The sequence below is a fragment of the Pseudorca crassidens genome, chromosome 10 (assembly GCF_039906515.1).
Source record: "Pseudorca crassidens isolate mPseCra1 chromosome 10, mPseCra1.hap1, whole genome shotgun sequence".
Taxonomy (NCBI): domain Eukaryota; kingdom Metazoa; phylum Chordata; class Mammalia; order Artiodactyla; family Delphinidae; genus Pseudorca; species Pseudorca crassidens.
Window position 1 is genome coordinate 99,410,258 of NC_090305.1, and position 11,576 is coordinate 99,421,833.

Here is an 11,576-nt window from a genome sequence, read left to right on the forward strand (position 1 = left end):
GTAGACTGCCTATTTCCTCTTCATTTGTTTGGTCTGGTGGGTTTTTACCTTGCTCCTTCACCTGCTGCGTATTTCTCTGTCTTCTCATTTTGCTTAACTTACTGTGTTTGGGGTGTCCTTTTTGCAGCCTGCAGGTTCGTTGTTCCCACTGTTTTTGGTGTCTGCTCCCTGTGGGTAAGGCTGTTTCAGTGGCTTGTGTAGGCTTCCTGATGCAGGGGACTGCGGCCTGTGCTCTGGTGGGTGGGGCTGGATTTTGTCTTTCTGGTGGGCAGGGCTGCGTCCAGTGGTGTGTTTTGGGGTGTCTGTGAACTAATTATGGTTTTAAGGCAGCCTCTATGCTAATGGGTGGGTTGTGTTCCCGTCATTCTAGTTGTTTGGCATGGGGCATCCAGCACTGGAGCTTGCTGGCTGTTGGGTCGATCTGGGTGTTAGTGTTGAGACAGAGATCTCTGGGAGCGCTCTTGCCAACTGATATTATGTGGGCCAGGGAGGTCTCTGATGGTCTATTGTCCTGAACTCTGCTCTCCCACCTCCGAGGCTCAGGCCTGACACCAGGCCAGAGCACCAAGACACTGTCAGCCACATGGCCAGGTACGTGGGGATTTTCTCGCCTTTGGGGAAGTCTGAGCTCTTCTACCAGCATTTGGTAGGTGTTCTATAGGAGATGTTCCAGATGTAGAAGTATTTTTGATGTATTTGTGGGGAGGAATGTGATCTCCACGTCTGACTCCTCTGCCATCTTTTTTTTTTTTTTTTTTTTTTGCAGTACGTAGGCCTCTCACTGTTGCGGTCCCTCCTGTTGCGGAGCACAGGCTCCGGACGCGCAGGCCCAGCAGCCATGGCCCACGGGCCCAGCCGCTCCGCAGCATGTGGGATCTTCCCGGACCGGGGCACAACCCGTGTCCCCTGCATCGGCAGGCAGACTCCCAACCACTGCACCACCAGGGAAGCCCCCCTCTGCCATCTTGAAGGTCCACCCCAAGCAGACTTTTAACAGCAGTGTTTGGGCTGCCATGACTGACGAGAATCCTGAAGAGTAACACCCACAGCCTGGGTCTGTACCCACTCACCACCTCTTACCCTGTGAACCTTCAATGTATGGAGGCAGAGAAGGAGAGAAGAGAGAAATCCATGCTGCAGTACATCAGGCTGAGACCTCTCTCCAAGTGCAAGATTCCCTCAGAAGGTGAGGGATGGGCAGGAGAGCTGAGGGAAAGTCTATAGTATAATGGAGAACACATCTGGTCTTTGTCCCCGATTCCTGGCACAGAGCTTCAAAAATTCTTTGAATTTCCTGAGTGACAGAACTCTTTGTTTTGCTAATGAGGTGACTTATGGTGGACCTCCAGAGAGCTTCAGGATGGGAGCTGGTTGCCCAAAAGACAAACCACATGATTAGACAGTTGGAACTCTGGGCCAGCATGACCTCAGCGAAGTGAGGGAGGTAGAAATTGAGTTCAATTATATGGCCAATGATTTAATCCATGCTGAAGGGAAAGTACTGATTCTGCCTTCAAGTAATGTGAAGTCAATGGTGAAATGAATGAAAGGAAGGCTATAACAAAGTCCAAACACTGCTCAGTTTCAGATCCAACCAAGTCAGCCCCTGCTCTAGCAGCCTGACAGAACAGTGTTTTTCTTTCTATGTTCTTTAATATAAAATGTTTAGCATGCAACCGAAGATAACAAGTCATATGAAAAAGCAAGAAATGTGATCTATGGTCAACAGAGGAAATGGTCAATAGAAGCAGACCTAAAGATGGCCCAGATGTTGGAAAGATCAAACAAGAATATTGAAATAGCTATGATAAAGATGCTAAAATATGTAATGGAAAAGATGGATAGTATATGTGAATGAATGGGAAATTTAAGGAGAGACATGGAAACAAAAAAGAATCAAATGGATGTGCTAGAGATGAATAATACAAAATTAGAAATGAAGACTTCATTACATGGACTTAACAAGGTATTGGATACAGCCCAAGAAATAATCAGTGAACCTGAATACAGGTTAGTAGAAAGTATACAAATTGAAACAAAAAGGAAAGTATACAAATTGAAATACATAAAAAGACAGAATAGAGAAAAGGGGATCTGAGGGAGAATATAAGAATGTCTAACACATACAACTGGAATCCAGAAGGAGAAGAGAGATTAGAATAGAATAGGATAGACCAGAGTAGAAGAAATATGTGAAGAATAAAATGGCCATAAACTTTCCAAACTGATTAAGGCATTAAAGGTTATGGTCACCAATTCCAGTGCATGTGGGGGTTCCCACACACCATCAAGCAATTTCCAGACTCCAACTTGGTGTTCTACAATTCAACTCAATTCTGACACTATATCCAGAGAGAGTTTCAGATCCCACATGTTAATGGTTAGTTTCAGATCCCACATGTTAATGGTTCAGTCCTATGAAGACTGGCCCACCCACCCACTTCAGACATCAACTGCAAGTCAAAGTTGTCACCTGTGCTTACTACTGACTAGCTATAGATTGAAGGTTCTATCAAGAAAGTGAAAAGATAACCCACAGAATATGTTTGCAAATCATCTCTCTGATAGGGGACTTGTGTCCAGAATTTTTTTTAATTATAGGCACTTCCCTGGTGGCACAGTAGTTAGGAATCTGCCTGCTAATGCAGGGGACACGGGTTCGATTCCTGGTCGGGGAAGATCCCACATGCCGCAGAGCAACTAAGCCCGTGTGCCACAATTACTGAGCCTGCACTCTAGGGCCCATGCTCCGCAACAAGAGAAGCCACAGCAATGAGAAGCCCAAACACCACAACAAAGAGTAGCCCCCGATCGCTGCAACTAGAGAAAGTCCACACACAGCAACTAAGACCCAAAGGAGCCAAAAATAAAAAATTTATTAAAAATTTTAAAAGTATTAAAACTCAATAATAAAACAATTTTTTAAATGAGCAAAATATATGAATGGAAATTTCCACAAAGAAGATATCCAAATGGCCAACAAGCACATGAAAAGATGCTTAACATCATTAGCCACCAAATCAAAACCACAACTAGATACAATTTCATACCCACTAGCATGGCTATAGTAAAAAAGACAGATAATAACCGGAACGTGCAGAAATCTGAACCTCACACACTGATAATCAGACTGTAAAACAACCCAGTCACTTTTGAAAATAGTCTGGTAGTTCCTTAAAAGATAAAACACAGACTTAATAGTGCTCATTCCGGCAGCACATATACTACAACTGCAACGACACAGAGAAAACTAGCATGGCCCCTGCGCAAGGATAACACGTAAATTCGTGAAGCGGTCTATGTATTTTAATATGCGAAATCTAAAAGATAATACAAATTAACTTATTTACTAAACAGAAACAGACTCATAGACACAGAACACAAACTTATGGTTACCAAAGGGGAAGAAGGGGGGAAGGGATAAACTAGGAGCTTGGGATTAACAGATACACACTACTATATATAAAAGGGATAAACAACAAAAGACCTACTGTATAGTACAGGGAACTCTATTCACTATTTTGTAATAACTTACAATGGAAAAGAATCCGAAAAAGAATATATATATACACACATATATGTACGTGTGTGTACATATATATATATATATGAAACCGAATCACTTTGCTATACACCTGAAACTAACACAGTATTGTAAATCAACTACAGTTCAATAAAAAAAAAAACACAGACTTAATAGACTTAGTATATGAGTCAGCAACCCCCATCGAAGGCAAGTGAAAACATGTCCACACAAAAACTTGTACATGCATGTTCACAGCAGTATTATTCATAACAGGCAAAAAGTGGAAACCCAAATGTCCATCAGCTGATGAATGGGTAAGTAAAATGCCTTGCATCCATACAACAGAATATTATTCAGCCATAAAAATGAACGATACATGCCACAACATGTATGAAACTTAAAAGAAATACATGCACTAAGTGAAAGAAGCCAGTCACAAAAGACCATATATTGTATCATTCCATTTACATGAAATGTTCAGAACAGGCAAATTCATAGAGACAAACTACCATACGACCCAGCAATCCTGCTACTGGGCATATACCCTGAGAAAACCATAATTCAAAAAGAGTCATGTACCAATATGTTCATTGCAGCTCTATTTACAATAGCCAGGACATGGAAGCAACCTAAGTGTCCATCGACAGATGAATGGATAAAGAAGATGTGGCACATATATACAGTGGAATATTACTCAGCCATAAAAAGAAACAAAATTGAGTTATTTGTAGTGAGGTGGATGGACCTAGAGTCTGTCATACAGAGTGAAATAAGTCAGAAAGAGAAAAACAAATACCGTATGCTAACACATATATATGGAATCTAAGAGAAAAAAAAAAAGATCATGAAGAACCTAGGGGTAAGACGGGAATAAAGACACAGACCTACTAGAGAATGGACTTGAGGATGTGGGGAGGGGGAAGGGTAAGCTGGGACAAAGTGAGAGAGTGGCATGGACATATATACACTACCAAATGTAAAATAGATAGCTAGTGGGAAGCAGCTGCATAAAAAAATTTTTTTAATTAGAAAAAAAAAATGACCAGCTAGAACTGGTTACCAACCAGTAGTGTGATATATTCTACTAATTCTACTTTTTCAATAACTCACTGTTTAACGAATTGACTCTTATTTGGTCCCCCCAGGTGTTCTGTTTTGTTTTGTTTTGTTTTATTCAACGCAAAGATACCACTTTAACGCTCTTTAGCTGGCGAATGAAGAGCCCTGCCTCAACCTCGTTCCTTTGCCAGGGGAGAAAGGTAGCCCATGATGAGGTATGATGACCACCTGTCAGGAGCAAGAGGTTGTAAAGGGTCAGGAAATGCAAGTGACATCATCTGAGTGGTGAGGACATCTGTCTTCTGCAGATGGGGCCAAAGGCTCCACTCATCTCCCATCCCAAGACAGACGGGCTGCAGGGAAACTGAGTACCCTTGTGTCACAGAACAGGTGTCTCAGAGGTTCCAAAAGATCACCTGGCTGGCTCCATTTCCTGTAGTTTGTCTTACCATACACCAAGGACTGACTCACAGACAAGGTCCCAAGGAGAATGAAAAAAATCTAGTGTGACAAATGCCAAATGGTCTGTGGGGAAGCAGACGACTTGCGACCCCACCTTGACCATCTTTGGATGGTGTTTTCAGAGCCCTGGGTCTCAGTTCAAGCCAGCTTTGCCCAGAGCCTGAGCTACTCCCATGGTCTATGTTAGGAGGCAGCAGCTGTTGCATTGACTCTTCCATGTGAAGTCCCAGCCTTGCCTCATGCTAGTTCTATGACACTGTGCAAGCGACAAAAATCACCGAGCCTGTTTTTTCATTTTTAAAGTGGTGATAAGAATAACGCTGAGGGCTTCCCTGGTGGCGCAGTGGTTGAGAGTCCGCCTGTCGATGCAGGGGACGCGGGTTTGTGCCCTGGTCCGGGAAGATCCCACATGCCGCGGAGCGGCTGATCCCGTGAGCCACGGCCACTGAGCCTGCGCGTCCGGAGCCTGTGCTCCGCAGCTGGAGAGGCCGCAACAGTGAAAGGCCCGCGTACCGCAAAAAAAAAAACAAAACAAAAAAGAATAACGCTGAGCTCAAATTGTTGGTGCACGGATTAAATCAGATAGCTGTACAAAAGACAGTGCTTAGAGAAGATAAAGAACCTTTCATGGATGGTGAGAGTCGGGGAAGCTTTCTGAAGTGTGGGATTGATCACCTGTGACGCTGTGAAAGCCCAGATGGACCTCCCGGAGATTTGGGCACCACCCTCTTGTGACTCTAGACCATCAGTATCACGGAAGCCATGGTATATGAACTCTGGAAGGACCCTTCCAGAAAACCCAGCCTAACTCACTCATTTATGGATGCATTCTCATCCGCTAGAGAAGGGAAGTTATTCATTCATCAATGTTAAAACTCAGGACAGAGACCCTGATTTTTTTTTTTTTTTTAGCTCTTTGCATTACGTGCCCTGCCCACTTCCCTTTAGCCCATGGCCTGGACAAAGTTTCACTCAATAAACGTTCACTGAATTTTGTTAACCCGTCCAAGGACAGAGAACTCAGAAGAGACAAAGCTCAGACTAGAATTCCATTTTTTCAGGCTTATAGAGAAGAGGGAACTGCAGTAGATAAGAGGAATCCAGACCTTGGTTCAAACCTCAGCTCTGCCCTGAAGTTGGGGACCTCAGGCAAGTTATTTAACTTCTTATCAGTAAAGCGGGGACCAGCACATCCACATCTCAGTGTTGTTTCAAGGATCAAAGGAGATACAGATATCAAGCACCCGGCTCTCTGTTACAAAAGACCAAATACTAACAATGACCCCGAGGAAAAAATAAGTCAGTCAAACATCTGGATATTCAGTTAACATCACATAAAGCCTGTAGATATTTGCGAACAGCTAAAGAAATGGAATTTCCAGGTTTGCAATCATGTCCGTGTTTCACAGATGGTGTCCTGGGCTTACCCACATCCCCTCTCCCAGGGCAGTCACACCTGACACATCACCCAGCCTTCCGGGCCTCAGCCGCCCTCCCTGAGCTGTCAATACCACGCTGGCAAGAGTGCTAGTCAGGGCTCAGGAGATGGGGGTTCAGAAAAGCTCCACCATCTTGACAAACGACACGCCCCACTCCGAGCCTCCATTTCCTCATCTGTGAAATGCCAATAATAACGCCTTCCACGCAGGGATACTGTGAAAAAGACGGATAGAATGATGACTTTGGAAAGTATGCAGCACTTCAACAACAGGAGGGGGTGTTTTGTGTGTCAATCAAAATCGAGCTTTGGTCTAACTACAATACTGGCTGAAAGTTCTTGGGCATTTCTGCAAGTTAAAAACCTAACTTGGGTCTGAAGCAAAAAAAAAAATTCTCATTAAAAAATAGTACTGAAGCTATTTGTTTCCCCACCACCACCCCGCCCCCAATCCACTGTGGAAGCCACCTCTAATCAAGCTGACATTTTCCCAAAGAAAGATGGCTCGGGTTATTGCCGGCAGGTTGAGATGAGAGAGGCTGGCCCACCCAATGGCACTGCCAGGGATAATGACAGCACACCGGGCGTTTCTAGAGCTCGTCTCAGCCTCCCAGGAACCACGGTGCTTTGGAAAGTCAATCACTCAGCAAGGCACAGAGAAGACAAACCAGTGAACAATTGGAATGATAGAAAACCCAGAGCTCTAATGAACACTAGCAATCTGAAAAATGAAGCTTGCTTGTTGGCTTGAAAAGACGGGTGGTTTGCGCCCGCCTGTCCTGTGTCAGAGGTGCCTCATCACCATGTCATTACGTCAAGTAATTACCGCACTTTTCTCAGGCTGTGTGTGCAGCACTCATGTGGCTGCTCAGCTTACTGACTGCAAAACTCAACTCCCTCCACCTGATCTGGGTACAAATGGCACTGCTGGGGGTTGTCTTCTGCCCAGTGTCCTCTCGGGCCTGGCCTCGGTGTGGGCAGTGCCATTGGAAGCAGCCAGTTTGACTCTGCAGACAAAGTGATAGCCACACTTGTTTTGTTAGCCTAAAAAAGAACCCACTGACTGCTGAGCATTCATGAAATTTCCCAGGGATGCGTCCAATAAGCACCTTCGCTCCTAGCCCCGGGGCTCAAGAACAAAGTGAAGGATGCAGGGGGGCCAAAGTCGGGTGATGTTTGGTATTTGGGTTTGGGTGGTTTGCTGGTTATCGGGGCTGGAGGTAGTTTCGGGAATGGGGTGAGGGATGGGATGGGGTCCACAATGGTGAGTTTGGGTAAAGGATGCAGTTAAGGGTGGGCTAAGGCTCAGAAGTGGGTGAGAGACAGATCAGGGCTGGGATGAAGGACAGGCAAGCGAGTTTCAATCTCTGGGCAGAGGTAGGGGAAGAGTCTGTGTGAGCACCAGGCTGAGGTGAGGGATTTGGGCGAGGAATGGTCAGGCCCCAGCGGAGGCTCAGAGATGGATGGTCTGAGCCTCAGGAAAGGATAGGGCAGACCTCAGTGATGGGGTGATGTCTGCTGTACACATCACTTGATGTTGTTTTTTAAAAGCTGAAAGCTTGAGAGCTTATTCCTTAAGGTCAAGAAATGTGTCCTCAGCTGTAGTATCAAAACACTCTGCTCTTCAGATGGTCCAGAGTCGCCCAGTGGAAAACTGGGAAGTCATGTGTGTCGGGGCCCCTTCTCTGCTCTTCTGGGAAGCTTGTCCCCCTTTCTGAAAGGGCCACCTGGCAAGTGCCCAGCAGCTCTCGATGGATTTCTCAGTTTTTCATAGAGTTTTTCATACTTACCTGATGGCTTTGGGCATTGATAAAATAATGAATGTGAAAAGAACTTCCTAAGACTGTAAAATGGTATATTATCGTTGACAACTCTGATCATCGTCTTAGCACCAGAGCGCGGACCCTGGAGAAGAGAGCGGTGGCCTCTGATTGGGGTACTTGAGGCTGGTGGGTGGAGCCTTCAGAGGCTGGCATCTGCCTCAGCTCCTCCGAGAGGAAGAACTCCACCCTCTGGATCTCAGAGTCCTCACCCAGGTATCAGCTCTAACAATCTGAGTCTCGGAATTCCTCAAAACCTCTGTGGGGAGAAGGAAGGGCAGGGCCAACAGTAACAGGACATTTGAGAAGCGTGGACGGCTCTCTCTTCGCCCCTTCTGCAGCCCTGGTTTCTACTTCAGCCATGCTGCTAGCACGTAACGCGTTTTTTAAGAATCAGCCACAAACGCAGCTGGTGTCCTGGTGCTCCCTGGGGCCTCCCTGCGCCCCAAGCAGGCGGACCCTTTTGGTGCCTCCTAGGCAACCATTCTCCTCCATCCTCATAAAACCTGAATTTGCTCAGCTCTCCACTGTCCTCAGCACCACCCACGAATGACTCAGGCAAGAGGGGATTCATCAAACCCCTCGATGAGGATCCTATTCCCCTCCGGCCAGTGACTTTCAAGGAAAGGTTTCCTGGAGGATTCCTGGGGAAGAGGCTTCTCCCTCACAGGCGAGAGCCTTGGAAAGCAGCCCCTCTGCACGGGCGCAGCCCCTCTGCACAGGCGCAGCCCCTGCTGCCGGCAGCTGGCCTCCGACCAAGAGCAGAACCGGCCTTGGATGAAGCTGACACTGGGTAACAGAGTGGAGAGATGGAAAAGGTCAGGGTCTTGAGGACACCGTTACGCTGCTGGGAGGGCAAAGCCCGCCACAGCCCACGCTGCCCCTCCACCGCCTCCAATGTCAGGACGTGTAACTGAAACCTCTTGATGACAAATCGCTTCGGCCGGAAAGAGCCACACCTCGGAGGTGTGTCCCATGACGTGAGGACTGAAGCCCTGGACACAGGGAGGAATAAAATTGTGTTGCTTGAGTTATGCAACATCGGAGACAGGGCCCACGGCCTGGCCCAGCATCCCTGCCCCTGGGATGGTTCTTTCTAACAGGACCTGCGATGGTATCTCCCGCTTCCAGCCTCCCTTTGACACAGGCCATCTATGCCCAGCTGGGTCTGTGTGTCCGGCGCTGTCGACAAGGGAAGCGGCCCAGGCGGAAGAATGACTTCTGTCACCACTTCTAGGCAGATGTGGGACAAGCAGGGCTGATATTTCCTCTGCGACTTCAGGGCAATGGAAAGGAGGCCTGGGCTTCAAGACTGTGGCCAGAGCTACGGCTAGGCGAGGCTGTGCCCAGAGGTTTTGCTGGGTGAGCTCAAGCGACTCACTTCTAAATAGGCACAACCCTTTGCTGGCAGAGCCTGGCCACGGGGGAGATGCAGACAAGCAGGGTCTTTGGTGGAGACAGATCCCACCCTTCCCTGGCCCGCCTGCTGCTCTCCCCTGCAGCCGGCAAAGAGGACTGCAGGGCAGCACAGTGGCAGGGACGAGTCTTCCAGAGCCACATGTCTGTGGCTCAGGATCACACCCCCACCGCGAGCTGGCTTCATCTTTCTGAGCTTCAGGTCCCTCATCCATGAAATTGTGGCCACGGTGCCCACTTCGCAGGCCTAATGGGAGGATGAAATGCAATGGTCCCAATCACTGAGGGCACAGGAGGTACTCAATAAATGGTGGCCCTTGCTGTGATGTTGATTATTATTATCTGCTCTGATTCTTGGAGACGGGAAGTTTTAAAAGCACAGAACATGGCAGGCAACCCTCAAGCATTTGGGTTGAACAAAGAGTAAGCGATGGCTTTCTGGAAGGATATCCAGGCCATATCGTCACCGCGCCCCGGGTACTGTGATTTGCCAACCATCCGGTCTATGACTAAACACTTAAAAGAAAAGATGGCCCGGAGCTGGAAGCCAGTGAAGTGAGGCAGGGCAACTGCACAACTGGGCAGAGCAGGGGGAACTCTGACAGTCGGGAACTGAGCGGCAATCGGCCATCTGCCTTGCTGGGGCTGTTAAACTCCCATGGAAAGTGTTGGTCATTTCATGACCAAGGGTGGTCAGAAAGCACTGAGTTCCACCCCTCGGCATGGACTCCAGGATCCAGGCGCCCCGGAGTGGGGAGGGACTTGCCAAGGACACTCAGCGGGTTGGGGGCTATGCTGGCATTAGAGCCCAGGGCTCCGGACACCTGAGCCCACTGCTCTGATCCTTGAGGGAATCATGACTAACGGTACCGAGTTGGCTATGACAGATCATATTTCTCTAGATTTGTTTATTTGAACTAAAGTGTCCTTTCTGCAGTCATTGGACAGGACTGCGGAGGAGGCCCTGGGCTGTCCTCACCCTCCCTTTTTCCAGCCTCCACATCCCTCCTCCCTGCTCTCTGCTCTCACCAGACAGCAGGGCTCCCCAGCGGCCCCATCTCAGCCCCCTCACCTTGTTTCCATCACGGGGTCCCCACAATCTGTCATCATTTGACAGACTGTTGACTTTCCATCTGCCCCACTGGATTATACACCCCAAAAAAGCAGCAACAATGGCTGACTTATGACTATGGTTCCAGTGCCTAGAACAGTGCCTGGTACATAGTAGGTGCTCAATAAATATTTGTGCCAGGAACCGACCAACAAATTCACTTACACTGAGGTGACAGGGCCTTACCATGTTCCCTCCTGTGGTGTAATATAAACTGTAAATCCGGATCCGTAGGGAAAGCAAGAGTGCACCGGGAGGAGGGGATGAGGACGTGCTCAGCACTGTCTAAAGGCCAGGCCCTGAGCTAGGTAATTAGTGCACGTTACCCATGACAATGACCATACATGGCAGATCCTCTTGACCGGTTAATGCTTAACCCCAAGCAATGAGTCTCTATGGAAGAAATGCAGGCATGGGAGAAAGAAAAAAGATTTTTGGGTCTAAGAATGGAATCTTCCTGGTGCCCCTCTGAGCACACTTTCTAGGCTACCTTGCCAGTCCACAGAAGGAGCCTGCTTTGGACACCATGACCAGAGGAACTATCAATGTCCAGGCGGGAGGTCTTCAAGCCAGTGGAAGCTTTGTGCAACTTTCATTACAAATGTGCACATATGACTGAAAGACCCTTTTTAACCCTCTGAGAGAATTAAACTGTTGCCTCCTAGGAGACTCTTTCATTTAGACAGAAGGGCTCCTAGGAACTTTAAGGACACTGTCCCATGGCTGCCTGATAGGCCCAAAGTA

General features: G+C 47.6%; 1 non-coding gene across 1 annotated transcript; it reads left to right on the plus strand.

The window, feature by feature from the left end:
- Window positions 1-3,200: 3,200 nt before the first annotated feature.
- On the plus strand, window positions 3,201-3,307 carry LOC137233226 (U6 spliceosomal RNA). Its single transcript, XR_010947385.1, has one exon. It is a non-coding gene; the product is annotated as a U6 spliceosomal RNA (small nuclear RNA).
- The last annotated feature ends 8,269 nt before the right edge of the window (window positions 3,308-11,576 follow it).